A 15,481-nucleotide genomic window follows, 5' to 3' on the forward strand; every position below is an offset into this window, starting at 1 on the left:
CATAAAATGGAGTATTACTTGGCTATAAAGAAGAATGAAATCTTACAATTTGCAATGATATGGATGGACCTAGAAAACATTATGCTAAGTGAAATAAGTCTGATGGAGAAAGACAAATACCTTATGATCTCACTTATATTTGGAATCTAAAGAACTGAATAAATGAGCAAAGTAAACAGAAATAGTCACAGAGATATAGAGGGAAAACTGATGGTTGCTAGATGGGAGGGAGGTGGGGATTAGGAAGAAGGGGAAGGTATTAGACAGCATAAATTGGTAACTACAATATTGCCACAGGGATATGAAAGACAGTTTTTGGAATATAATCAATAATGTAAAGATTTTGTAGGGCGTCAGGTGAGCACATGTCTTATTAGGGAGACCACTACATGGACGGTTTAGATGCTGGACCACTGCACTATACACCTGAAGCTGAAGCTGAGTAATATTGTATGTCAACTATAATTCAATATATATAGTCACAGGATATGGAGTACAGCATAGGGAATAGAGTCAATGGAATTGTAATAGATATATACGTTGCCAGAGGGGCAATAGTAGGGGGAGGGGGACTGTCACTTTTTGAGGGGTGAAATGTCTATTATATTGTTTTGTATGCCTGAAACATAATAATAATAATAATAATAATAATAATAATAAAAGAAAATATAACAGTAAATTACATTTAAAAAAGATTTCTGTGTGTTTTCTGCATGTCTAAGTGCACATGTGCAAAATAAAAATGGTAGTCCATCTAATAGTACCACTAATCATAAAACGTTTTCCAGTAACTTAATTTCCAATAGTAAGTTTGTACTTGGGATTCATAGCTTGGGAAATTCTCAAAATTCTTTCAATTTCAACTATTGAAAATGGTTTGCAGTCTACAAGCATCATTTCAACGTTTTGTTTAAACAGAATAAATGAGCAAACTAAACAGAAATAGTCTCAGAGATATAGAGAAAAAACTGATGGTTGCTAGATGGGGTGGGGGTGAGGATGAGGGAAAAGGTGAAGATTTAGAAAGCATAAATCGGTAGCCACAGTTTTGCCACTGGGATATGAAAGACAATTTGGGGAATATAAAGATTTTGTAGGGTGTCAGATGGGCACTTGTATGGTTAGGGACAACACTTCATGGACGGTGTAGATGCCTGACGACTGCACTATACATCTGAACCTGAAGCTGAATAATATTGAATGTCAACTATAATTTACATATATACGCACACACATGCACACACACACACACACACACACACACACACACACACACACACACACACACAAAGGATGTGAAGTACAGCATAGGGAATAGAAACAACGGAATTGTAATAGCTATACGTGACGTCAGAGAGATAGTAGATTGGGGGATGGGGTTGCCACTTTGTGAGGCATGTAAATGTCAATTACATTGTTTTGTACACCTGAAACTAATTTATTTATTTATTTATTTATTTATTTATTTATTTATTTATTTATTTATTTATTTATTATATTTACTGGGGTGACAATTGTTAGTAAAATTACATAGATTTCAGGTGTGCAATTCTGTATTACATCATCTATAAATCCCATTGTGTATTCACCACCCAGAGTCAGTTCTCCTTCCATCACCTTATATTTGATCCCCCTTACCCTCATCTCCCACCCACCACCCCCTTACCCTCTGGTAACCACTAAACTATTGTCTGTGTCTATGAGTTTGTTTCTCATTTGTTTGTCTTGTTCTTTTGTTGTTTTTGGTTTATAGACCACATATCAGTGAAATCACATGGTTCTCTGCTTTTTCTGTGTGACTTATTTCGCTCAGGATTACACTCTCAAGATCCATCCATGTTGTCACAAATGTTCCTATATCATCTTTTCTTACCGCCGAATAGTATTCCATTGTGTATATATACCACTACTTCTTTATCCATTCATTTATCGAAGGACATTTTGGTTGTTTCCATGTCTTGGCCACTGTAAACAAAGCTGCAATGAACATTGGAGCACACGTGTCATTATGTATAAATGTTTTCAGATTTTTTGGGGAGATACCCAGGAGAGGGATTGCTGGGTCACATGGTAATTCTATTCGTAATTTTTGGAGGAACCTCCACACTGCCTTCCATAAAGGCTGCACCAGTCTGCATTCCCACCAACAGTGTATGAGGGTTCCTTTTTCTCCACAGCCTCTCCAACACTTGTTACTATTTGTCTTGTCATTTCTTTCTCTTGCCTGATTGCTCTGGCAAGGACTTCCAAAACTATGTTGGAAAGCAGAGGTGATACGGGACAGCCCTGTCGTGTTCCTGAACGTAGAGCAAAGGGCTTCAGTTTTTCACCGTTAATTATGAGATTAGCACAGGGCTTGTCATATATGGCCTTTATTATGTTAAGGTATTTTCCTTCTATACCTATTTTATTAAGTGTTTTAATCATAAGTGGATGTTGATTCTTGTCAAATGCTTTTTATGCATCAATTGATATAATCATATGATTTTTGTCCTTTATTTTGTTTATGTGATGTATCACATTGATGGATTTGCGTATGTTGAACCATCCTTGTGCCCCAGGGATGGACCCCACTTGGTTGTGATGAATAATCTTTTTAATGCATTGTTGTATTCGATTTGCTAGAATTTTATTTAGGATTTTTGCATCTGTATTCATCAGAGATATTGGTCTGTAGTTTTCTTTTTTTGTGCTGTCCTTACCAGGTTTTGGTATCAGGGTAATGTTGGCCTCATAAAATGAGTTAGGGAGTACTGTCTCTTCTTCAATTTTTTGGAAGAGTTTGTGCAGGATTGGTATTAGATCCTCTTTGAAGGTTGGGTAGAATTCACTAGTGAAGCCATCTGGTCCCGGACTTTTGCTTTTGGGAAGGTTTTGGATGACTGATTCAATTTCGTTACTGGTGATCGGTCTGTTTAGATTTTCCAGTTCTTCATGGTTCAGCCTTGGAAGGCTATATGTTTCTAAGAACTTGTCCATTTCTTCTAGGTTATTGAATTTGGTGGCATATAGTCCTTCATAGTATTCTTGGATGATCCTTTGTATTTCTGTGGTGTCCGTGATAACTTCCCCTTTTTCGTTTCTGATTTTGTTAATTAGTGTCTTCTCTCTTTTTATCTTAGTGAGTCTAGCCAAGGGTTTGTCAATTTTGTTAATCTTTTCAAAGAACCAGCTCTTTGTCACATTAATTTTTTCTATTGTCTTTTTGTTCTCTATTTCATTTAGTTCTGCTCTAATTTTTGTTATTTCCTTTCTTCTGCTGACCTTGGGTTTCACTTGTTCTTCTTTTTCTAGTTCTTTAAGGTGTAACATGAGGCTATTTATTTGGGAGTTTTCTTGTTTCTTGAGATAGGCCTGTAATGAGATAAATTTCCCTCTTAAAACTGCTTTTGCTGCATCCCAAAAATTTTGGTAGGATGTATTTTCATTGTCATTTGTTTCTATGTATCTTTTGATCTCTGCTCTAACTTCTTCTTTGACCCAGTCGTACTTAAAAAGTATGTTGTTTAATCTCCATGTATTTGTGTTTTTTCCTGCTTTCTTTTTGCAGTTGATATCCAATTCAAAGCCTTGTGATCAGAGAATATGCTTGGTATGATTTCAATCTTCTTAAATTTGCTGAGGCTGATTTTATGTCCCAATATATGGTCTATCCTTGAAAATGTTCCATGTACACTAGAAAAGAATGTATAGTATGATATTTTAGGATGAAGTGCTCTATAAATGTCAATTATGTCCATTTCATCTAATGTGTCATTTAGGGCTGCTATTTTATTATTTATTTTCTGTTTGGATGATCTAGCTATAGCTGTCAATGATTTGTTTAAGTCCCCTAGTATAATTGTGTTTTGGTCAATTTCTCCCTTTAGTTCTGTCAGTAGTTGCTTGGCATATTTCGGTGCTCCCTGATTGGGGGCATACATATTGATGACTGTTATGTCTTCTTGTTGTATAGTCCCCTTTATCATTATGAAATGTCCATCTTTGTCTCTTGTTATCTTTCTCATCCTGAAGTCTGTTTCATCTGATATCATTATGGCTACACCTGATTTTCTCTGGGAACCATTTGCTTGGAGTGTCAATTTCCACCCTTTCACTTTGAGTCTATGCTTGTCCTTGTAGCTGAGATGTGTCTCTTGGAGACAGCATATGAATTGGGTTTGTTTTTTGATCCAATCTGCTACTCTGTGCCTTTTTATTGGTGAGTTCAGTCTATTTACATTTACGGTGATTATTGATATGTGAGGATTTCCTGTCATTCTGTCTTTAGTTTTCTGGTAAAGCTGTGTCTCCATTGTTTCTTTGCCTTTTTGTTGTTGTCTATTATTTCTGTGTGGTGGTATTCTATGATGTTTCCCTCTGGTTCTTCTTTTATTACAGTATATATTTCAGTTCTGGATTTTTTTGAGTGGTTACCCTTAAGTTTATGTAAAAGAAAGTTTGATATTTAGAGTATTCCATTTTCTTCAGCACGCTTACTTTCTCCATTCCCATATTCGGTTCAGGCCTTTACTCTCCCCCTTTTTGAGTTTTGGTTGCCACAAATTGTCCCTGTTGATGGTGGTCGAATAGCCTCCTTTAGTATTTCTTGTAGTGCAGGTCGTGTATTAGAAAATTCCCTCAGCTTCTGTATGTCTGGAAGTTCTTTATTCCTCCTTCATATCTAAAGGATATCTTTGCTGGATATATTATTCTTGGCTCATGATTTCCCTCTTTCAATAGTTTGAATATTTGGTTCCACTCCCTCCTAGCTTTTAGAGTTTCTGCTGAACAATCTAATGATAATCTAATGGGCTTTCCTTTGTAAGTTACCGTCTTCTTTTCCCTGGCTGCCTTGAGGATTCTTTCTTTGTCGTTGATTTTAGACAGCTTCAATACAATGTGCCTTGGAGAAGGCCTGTTGGGATTGAGGTAACTAGGTGTTCTATTTGCTTCTTTGATTCCAGGGTCCAGTTCTGTCCACAAATTTGGGAAGTTCTCATCGACAATTTGTTTGAATATATTCTCTGTTCCCTTCTCTCTTTCTTCTCCATCTGGTATGCCCATTATTCTTATACTGCTCTTCCTCGTGGAATCAGAAAGTTCTTGTAGAGTTCTTTCATTTCTTTTAAGTCTCAAGTCTCTTTCTTCTTCCATCTGTGTAATTTCTAGGTTTCTGTCTTCGATGTCACTCATTCTTTCCTCAATCTGGTCAACTCTACTACCTAAGCTTGCTATTTCATTCGTAATTTCTTCTATTCAGTTCTTAATGTCCAGAAATTCTGTTTCTTTTTGATAATTTCAATCTCTTTCGTAAAATGCTCATGTTGTTCTTTGATTGTGATTCTGAGTTCATTAAACTGCCTTTCTGTGTTTTCTTACATCTCATTGATTCTTTTCAGAACTGCAATCTTGAATTCTCTGCCATTTAAGTCATATATTTCCATATCTTTAAGTTCCTTTTCTGGAGAGTTTTACTTTCTTTCTGAGCTGTCTTGTTGCCTTGGTTATTCATGGCAATTACTGGTTTACTATTTCTCTTCCTAGACATCTACAGGAGTGGCTTCTGCTATAGGTTGATTGGAAGAGGTATTTCTTTTGTTTTCCCGTACTTCTTGGTAGAATGTTTTATTTTCTCTCCGACTGCAGCCTTTTTTTCTCTCTCACACAGTAGTGCTATGTTTTCTCTTCACTATTCCAGCTTCTCACACATTGGGGGGATTCCCTGGGAGACGGGCTTCTCCTCTGTTAATAGTTCGTCTAGGTCACAGGACGCAGTGTCTCGGTGGGTATGTGGAGAGGTTTTGAAGTTCCAAAGCTCTTCCTGCACCAGATTCAGAGCCCGCATGTTTTAGCAGTTCTGTTTACTCCTGCAGGGATCTGCCCAGATAGTTGGGGCCAGGGGCGGGGTGAGTTGTGAGAGGTGTCCCAGAGCAATGGCGGTGACCACCACCACAGCTGGTCCTGCTTCCACAGCTCCTTCCCCTTTGCCGAAACTAGTTGGGCTGCAAATCTGTGTCTGTGGTCCACAGTTCTCAGAACAGGAAATGATCTGTTCCTTTGCTCTGACACTGCTACTGTTCCGTTTCTAGCACTGGGCAGGTGGGGGCTGGGCGAGCTCTGGGAGGGTAGGGAGGGGGCGGCTAGTCTCAGTGCCTAAGGCTTCCATTCTCTGTTCGGCAGTAAGGGCTTAAATCACCGTTTTCAGCCTTCTTCCCTCAGTCTTTTCTCCAAGATCTCTGCTGTGAGCGTTGGGTTGAGCTGTATTATATGCTGCTCCCCTCAGCCCTGTGGGCCATAAGCAGAGCCCCAGTAGTCCGAGTTCTTCCCTCTCCCGCAGCTGCGGTAGTTCCGGGATGCAGTGACCTTGGAGCACGGAGCTAGGTCTGCGTCCTGTGCCCACGAGGCTCCGTCTCCGCACTTCTCCCTTCCCTCCTCCCCTGCTTGCGGGATTCGCCCACCTGTAGGTGAATTCAGTAGTGGGCCTCTTCGTGTTGCCTATCTGCTCTGCAGGGAGTCCTTTGTGGAGTTATTGTTGTTCAATTAGTTGTAAATTCCAGGGGAGCTTTTCAGAGTTTCACCTCACACCGCCATTTTGGTGACGTCCCCAGTTCTGCTGCTTTAAGGATGCTACTCACTTTCCTCTCCCTTTTTTCCCTCTTTGTCCTCATCCTCATTGTCATGCGGGGCGGCCTGTGGGGTCTCTGCTCCCGCTCCCCACACAAGAACGCAGGATATGGTGAGGCCAAAAAGGAACACCCATGGAGCCATAGGTAGGGGAGTCATACCATTATGGTCTCGCTGGCGGCTGGGTTAGAGACACAGGAAACAGGAGCCACACAATTCTCAACCCTCACTGCTCCACTCGCTAGCTCAGCCACCATCTTCTTGCTAGCCCCCATCTTTTTCTGCTAGCGTAGCCACAGCAGTTATATTAGTGACCAGTGGCTCACTGGTTACAGCTGACGGCCAACTAGCCACAGCTGATGGCCATGCAATCACAGTTGATGGCCATTTACTACCTGAGCCAGTACCTTTCTATGTGAGGCCGAGAGCCTGGAAACTGCTTTCTGGGGCTCTGCCCCCACACTCATCCTTGCCTAGTTCAGTAAAGTACACTAGGCCAATGGAATAAGGAGGGAAGGAGTGATATATTGGTGACAGTAAAAGTAAACGTTTTTCTGAAAAACTACTGAATGCAAACCACCCCAGGGTAGTATAAGAACGCCTTTAACAATTAAAACATTGGCATGATTTGAATTAACTTTTTCATTCAACAAATATTAGCTGAACATCTGTGTTCATGGTTTTAGGCATTGGAAATACAGATATGAATAAGTTACCTTAGTCCCTGACTCAAAAGTTTCATTCTTTCAAAGTGAAAAACATCATGGGGTGGGAGGAGTGACAGACAATTTACAGGTGTGGCTGAGTTTAAAAGGATCGACTAGGAATTTGCCAGGTGAACAAGGAAGAGACATGCTTCCAAGCAGATGGAACAGCATGTGCACGACAAGAAGGTGTGAAATGACAGGATATTGGAGAACTCATAAGCAAATGGCGAGGGGAGGAGAGGATGGAAAGTGGCCAGAAATGATGTTGGAAAGGGAAAAGAGCTAAATCACAAAGGGCTTTGTATATCACTGATTATTAGAGAGGTGTTCTCTCTTGTTGGACAGAGATGGTACGTATAGCCTGGGTGAAATATCCCTGAATTGTGTAATTCCTTTGATTCTCGTTTCATGCTTACCAAATTATTTTCTGGCTTTGTCTTAGAGATATCAGAAAAGGAATACTCAGTATGGTGAGCAGAAATAAAATAGTAACTGGAAAAATTTCTATTTTTCCATTTAAAATAAAAAAAATTCTATTTTTCCATTTAAAATAATAAAATTAGGCAGAATAAACAGTTTAGAAACAGACCCAAATCTCTTTGGAAATTAATTACATGATAAAAGTAACATTTCAAACCAATATACTAGAAGGGATAGACTTTTCAGGAAATGATGTTGAACAGTTGGTTAGCTTTTTGGAAAAAAATAAAGCTTGATCCCTACCTAATTTTTTATACCAAATTTTCTGTACCTTCTCTGAGGGGAATAAGATAGCAGTTTGTGTGTGTGTGTGTGTGTGTGTGTGTATGTGTGTGTGTGTGTGTGCGTGTGTTGATTTAGGAAAATCATAATTTGTTCAAGTTATTCCCATCACCAGGTACCCTACTACAAAAGAGAGCTTCCTGCCAGTTTGATTAGTGTGTGGTAGCGCTGCAGAGACTGAGCAAGTCTTGGTACAGTGACTGAACCAAGTTTCTAGACCTCCAGTAGTGAGGATCAGAACCTGGGCTATTCTGATCACACCCAGGCAATAGCTCCATAAGAAAGGAGAAAAACTCATTTATCCATTCCTTTAGGAAATATTTATTGTATACTTACTATGTGATAGGCACTGTAATAGGCACTGGAGAATAATACAGTGACCAACACAGGCAGAACAGAGACAAATCTCTGCCCTGATAGAGATTACAATCTAGTCTGCTTGTCAGGTATTTCTATTTATTCATTTACTCATTTTTACATTCATTCAATAAATGTATATTGAACAAATAATAGGTGCCAGACATTATATTGGATCCGTAGTTAAGTTCAGCATAATCAGAGTTTACAGTCCTAGTGATTTTTTTTTAATGGAGATAAAATTCATCACTTTAACCATTTTTAAGTGTATCTTTCAGTGATTTTTATTATATCCACAGTGATTGAAACCATCACTATGATCTAATTTCAGAATATTTTCATCACCCCAGAAAGGAACCTCATACCCATTAACCAGTCATTTCTCATTCCCCGCTCCCATAAGCCATTGGCAAACACTAATGTAGTTTCCATCTCTATATATTTGCCTATTCTGGACATTTTATATAAATGGAATCATATTAGCTGAACATCTGTGTGTTCATCTGTGTGTGCAAATAAAGGTCTCTTTAGACCCAAATGAGCATTATTTTATGAGAGAAATTGTCTCCAGTTTCAAAACTACCATAGAGTTTAGGTATGTTTCAAAACTATCATAGGTACCATAGACACCTTTTGTGTGTAGCTTCTTTCACTTAGCATAATGTTTTCAAGGTTCATCCATGTTGTGGCACATATCAGTACTTCATTCCTTTATAAGGTTGAGTGATATTTCATTATATGGATGTACCACATTGTCTTTATCCATTCTTCAATGAACATTTGCATTGTTTCTACTTTTTGGCTATTACAAATAATGCTACTGTCAAGGTTTGTTACAAATTTTCACGTGAATATATATTTTCACTTCTCTTGGGTAAACCTAGGAAGGGAATTACTTGGTTATATGGTATCTCTGTCTTTAAATGATTCAGAACCACCAAACTGGTTTCCACAGCAGCTACACCATTTTGTATTATCATTAGCAATGTGTAAGAGTTCCTATTTCTCCATGTTCTCACCAGTACTTGTTACATTCCATTTTTCATTTTTGTTTTGTTTTTTTAATAGCCATCCTAGTGGGTTCGTGAGGTGGTATCTCATTGTGGTTATAATCCTTTTAATATGTTGCAGAATCTGGTTTGCTAGTATTTTCTTGAGGACTTTTGCATCTGTATTCATTAAGAATACTGGTTTGTAGTTTTCCTTCCTGTCTTTGTCTGGTTTTGGTGTAAGAGTAATGCAAGCCTCAAGAATGAGTTAGGAAGTTTTCCCTCCACTTCTACTTTTTTGGAAGATTTTGAGAAGGATTGGTGTTATTTTTTAAATGTTTGGTATAATTAACCAGTATAGACATCTTGTCCTGGGCTTTTCTTTATTAGAAGGTTTTCTTTATTAGAAGGTTTGATTACTAATTCATTCTCTTTACTTGTTATGGATCTGTTCATATTTTCTATTTCTTCTTGAGTCAGTTTCAGTGACATTTGTCTTCTTTATTTTTTAAAAAATGTTTTCGACATATACGTGAAATCTTTTCATCTCTGATCCTGTCTTCGTTTTTTATGTCTTCTCTCTTTCTTTATTTCTTGAATAATCCTAGCTGAGGTCAAACAAGGGAATATTCTGCCTAGTTTTTTCAGATGTTCTACTTGAAACAAACATCCTTTCTATAGTCTATTAGTATTTTTTTTTTTGCATTTTTGTGTATTTTGTTGATGATTTTTGTTTATGAAGTATTAATTTTTTTGTTGGTTATTTCTATTGGTTCTTGCTCTTGGAGTCCTCGTGTACTTGGTCATTTTTGACTGTGCTTTCCTCATTATGTTTACATTTTTGGGGAGTAAGAATAATTTGAGATCAAGGGTAAAGACGTTATCCTCCAAAAAGGATATGTATTTGTTTCTGTCAGGCTCTTGGGGGCACACACAATATGGTACTGCCTTAGGTCTAGTTTAAGTCTAGAGGTTCTCTGAATGACTGATAGAATCAGACTTGGGCTGTAATACCATGTAATGACTGACCAAATTCTGGTTCATCTTTTCCCTGAGGGGGTAGCACTTTGGGGTCCTAGCTTATTGTGGGAGGGTCTCCTGTTTGTGAAGGCTCCAGGCTTTGATTTCTATTCTGCTGCCACTTGCTCTGAGAGTTTTCAACGTGAAAATTCAAAATTTTGGGGATTATTAAAACCCTCATTGAAAAGATTGCTTTTGATCTTATTCACCTCTCTGGTGAATATTTTCCTTTTAATTTTGGCTTGATGATTCTGTACTGGCCTGTTGGGTTTTTATGCTTTTAAAATGGTGATTTTTACATTTTATCAAGCTTTTTCAGTTGTTTTAGGAGGACTGTACAAATAATCTAGCCCTCAATTATATAATTAGGAAGCTAGCATTTAATTCAGTCCCATTTTATTTTCCATCTCTTCTGCTTAAGGTGGAGGCCATTCCTGTGTGTTCTTTCAGGCTCAATTCCTCATCTTCTGTGTGTAATCATTGAAACAAGAGAAGACATATTTCCAGAAGAAGAAGTTATAAGGCAAAGGAAAGTTCCCTAGGGCAAAAAAAAATCTGCAGAAACACAAGGTGAACTCTAGTTCAACTATACTAAATGGTTCTATTTTTATTAGGATGACATTGATTAATACAATTATATAGGTTTCACGTGTGCAATTGTATAATACATCATCTGTATATTACATTCTGTGTTCAGCACCCAAAATCAAATCTCCTTCCATCACCATATATTTGACCCCCTCTACGCTTTTCTACCTCGCCCCTCCCTCCTTTCTCTCTGGTAACCACTAAACTAATGTCTGTGTCTATGACCTTTTGTTTATTTGTCTTGTTCATTTGTCACTTTCAGTTTTATATACCACATATAAGTGAAATCATATGGTTATCAACTTTTTCTGTCTGACTTACTTTGCTTAGCATGACAACCTCAAGATTCATGTATGTTGTCACGAATGGCAATATCTCATTTTTTTCTTATGACTAATATTCCACTGTATATATGTGCCACATCTTCTCTATCCAATCATCTATCAAAGGACACTTCAGTTGTTTTCATATCTTGGCCACCGTGAATAATGCTGCAATGAACATAGGGGTACATATATCTTTAAAGATGAATGTTTGCAAATTTTGGGGGTAAATTCCCAGAAGAGGGATTGCTGGGTCATATGGTAATTTTATTTTTAATTTTTTGAGGAAACTCCTTACTTTTTTCCATAGTGGCTGTACCAGTTTACATTCCCACCAGCAGTGAGTGTATGAAGGTTCTTTTTTCTCCATAACCTCTCCAATACTTGTTATTACTAATGTCTTGCTGATGATCGCCATTTTAACAAGTGTGAGGTGGTTTCTCATTGTGGTTTTGATTTGCATTTCCCTAATAGCTATATACCTAATGATTTTTGCAGCAATTTATATTACCAAACAGAACTTAGTTCATCAGTCTAAAAACGTCTTCATTCATGTTGCTTCATAGCTTCCTTCAAGAACAAAGCATCATTACTTGTTTTGCATGCATGGAGCTGAAGGGCCCATTCAAGGATTCTCTTCAACCTCTCCTGTAAAAGGAGAAGCTTGAACTAAAGAAGAATTCATATTTCCACTTCCCAAGCTCTCTGCTTGTATATTTTAAATAATAGCTTTCTCAACTTTTATCTACCAACATTTTCAAAAAATTCCTGGGCCTTATAATTCATCCTAGGCACCTCATTAAATTTCCATCACAACAGACAGATTCCAATTTATCCTTCCTCCACCTTTCCCCTTCCCGACTTTGGATAGTTTAAATGGAACAAGAGTTGATGACCTACAATATTGCCTTTCATAAAAACTACCTACTGCTAAATAGGTCTTGCCAACACACTTGCTTATAAAAGCAGACACCTCCAATATCACCCCAATAAACTTTAATTAAAAACAAACAAACAAACAAACAAACAAACAAAAAACAGGCACCTCCATGGCAATCTTTTTTTCCAATGATGCTATTTCCACTCTAACAATATATGCCAGAAATACAATAATTTTGGTTGATGGCCCTTAGTACAATGGAGTCAAGTGTTCAGCTTTACATGTTTGGTCTTGTGTTTTGACTGGCAAAGAACACTGAGCTAAGGTGTTTTATTACATTAAAAAGACACTGAATCTCTTATAAATAAGGAAGAGGGTAGTCCTTGAAGGGACTCTCTATTGGTTTTTAAATTTGAAAATCAGTGCTCACTGTCCAGCAAGTAATTATATATTATTTGATAGAAGTACAAGGTGTTTCAAATAAGCATCTTAAAAAACTGAATTTTAGAACAATTTGTTCTAAACACAAGGAAGTTTGTATATTGGGTATAGGATAGGGAATGGAGTAAGAGTGTCTGTGTAGAATACAAAGTTCACTAGAAAGAAGGATGAAGGGTAAGAGAGAGACAGCTACTTCTTAGGCAGAGGAGAAGAATGGATAATTTGGTTAAAGCTTGCAACCTGCCTCCTCCTATCCCCCCAAGTTTTCAGGGACAATTTATTGAGGATATACTAGGTTATGATATATTAAATATTCCATTCCAGAAGTGATACATGGCACTTCAGCCTACAACCCACTGGCCAAACTTATCACATGGCCTTGGCCAACCTCATGATGAATGGAAAAGTGTAATTTCCTATGTGTTTGGAAGGATAGGAGAACCAGATATTGGTGATCATTAGAAGTTTCTACCACAAAGTTGAACACCTGAGTTTCTTCCCTTGTCTTGCAAGTTATTGTGTAGAAAAATAAGTGAAAAGTGATGGTTCTTAGCCACAGAATACAAGCCTGTCAGATGTATGACTGTGGCACACTGTGAAGAGGGAGGAGCCATTTTTCTTGAGAAAAACTCACTCTTACTCCTGAAAAAAGGACATGTAGAATAACACACCATCATTTTGGTTTTTTACAGGTCACCACAACAATGTGTTGCAATGAAAAACAGTTTGTCAGTTTATTTTATGTGTCAACTTGACTAGACTATGCTACTTAGTTGTTTGGTCAAACACTAGTCTAGATATTGCTCTGAATATATTTTTAGATGTGATTAACACAATCAGTTGACTTTCAGTAAAGCAGATCACCCTCTATAACATGGGTGGGCCTCATCCAATATGTTAAAGTCCTTAAGAGCAAAGACTAAAGTTTCCTGAAGAAGTAAATTCTTTTTTTCTCTTCTTTTTTGCAATTATCTAGGAGATAATTTGATGGTGGTTTATACTAGGGTAGTGGCAGTGAAGTTGAAGAGAAGAGAAAGGGAAATTTTTTTGAGGTGGAATGGCCAGAACATAATGAGGTATTATGGCAGATTAAAGATAGCTACAGTTTCATTGACTCTTTTTTGATTGATAGGTGGGTACTGTAGCTCCTCCTTTTGAATTTGGGTGGTCTCTGTGCTGCTTTGACAAATAGAATACGGCAGAAGGGACACTGTGCCACTTTCTGGGCCCAAAGAGAGCAGCAGCTTTCATTTCTTGTTTCCTGGAACTTCTACTCTTGGAACACAACTACCATACTTTGAGAAATGCAAGACAAATGGAAAGCTCACACATACATAGCTGCTCTGGTTGACAGCCCCCAGATAAGCTCCCAGCTGACACCCTGCATCAACTGTTGGTAATGTGATACATCTTAGATATCCTATCCAGTCGAGCCTTCAGGTGACTCCAACTCCCCAGCCACTAATTACAACTGCATCATAGACCCAAGCAATTTCCACCCATCCCAGCATATTCAACTCAGAGAACCATAAGAGATAATGCATTTTTGTTTTAAACTGCAAAAAAATTTTTAAGACACTAAGCTTTGGGGTGTTTTGCTACACTGCAAAAGGAAACAGAAATAAACATGGAAGGAGAGAAAGAATACAGAATCAAGGATGACATGTAGATGGCTGGTTTGGGCCCAAGGTCAAGCCAGTAACTGCTCAGATGGCGACCAGGAGGAGATGAACAGCTTGTGGGGGTGGGGTGGGGTGTATAAATGATCTATCATAAACTAGGAAACATATATTTTAGGGACTTCATTAATTTTTTTTCTAAATGTTCTATTATGTTTCATCTTCAGGATTAGCTATCCAGGTTTTAAACAGATTTATATTTTACAGATCCCTATTGTTCCAACCCTCTATAATATTAATTTTAGTATTTTCCGCTGTAAGAACAGCTGCTCTTTTCAAAAGTATCAAGAGGAACTGGTACCTATTTCATTCATTTAGTCCTTGTTGATAGAGGGATAAATTTCCAGGTCTCTTATTCATTCATCAAATATTTTACTCATCTGCCAGGTACTCAGCACTGTTCTTGGTATTAGGAGCATAATTGTGCACAAAATACATAATATCCCTGCCTTCATGGAATTTACATTCTGATTGGCAGGCAGACAAAAAACAAGTAAAGAAAATAATTACCAATTTGACAAAAAGTAATGAAAGAAATAAGCAAGTGCTGATAGAGTAAAAGTTGAGGGGAACCTACTTTAGATAAGGTGGTCAGGGAAGATTTTTTTAAATTAGTTTTAGGTGTACAAAACAATGTAATAGTTACACGTTTATCATTTATACCCTTCACAAAGTGATAACCCCAGTCCCCCAGGCTACTTAAGGAAGTGGAAAGAATGAGCTGTGAGAAGAGGTGTGAGCTATGGGACGGATTGGAGTGCAAAGCCCCTTGAGTGCTTAAAAGCTTGATCAGATTCTAGGAACCAAAAGACTACTGTGTTTGCAGTGTAGTGAGCAAGAATAGCAAGATGAAGTTGGAGAGAGATGCAGAAAATCGATTAAGCAATGCTTTTTAGGCGATATTACATGATTTGCATTTCTTTTTTTTTTTTGCTTTGTAAAGAGAGCTTTTATTTGAATATTTAACGTGTTAACTTTTTTTTTTTTAATTTTATTAAATTTATTGGGGTGACAATTGTTAGTAAAATTACATAGATTTCAGGTGTACAATTCTGTATTACATCATCTATAAATCCCATTGTGTGTTCATCACCCAGAGTCAGTTCTCCTTCCATCACCATATATTCGA

At 37.7% G+C, this 15,481-nt stretch overlaps 1 long non-coding RNA gene across 1 annotated transcript in view; it reads left to right on the forward strand.

Annotated features, from left to right (window-relative positions):
* LOC141569668 (uncharacterized) overlaps positions 1–15,481 on the forward strand; it is a 49,331-nt gene that overhangs the window by 16,359 nt on the left and 17,491 nt on the right. The gene's annotated exons all lie outside the window — the stretch shown is intronic.

This window comes from Rhinolophus sinicus, chromosome X (genome assembly GCF_036562045.2).
Source record: "Rhinolophus sinicus isolate RSC01 chromosome X, ASM3656204v1, whole genome shotgun sequence".
Taxonomy (NCBI): domain Eukaryota; kingdom Metazoa; phylum Chordata; class Mammalia; order Chiroptera; family Rhinolophidae; genus Rhinolophus; species Rhinolophus sinicus.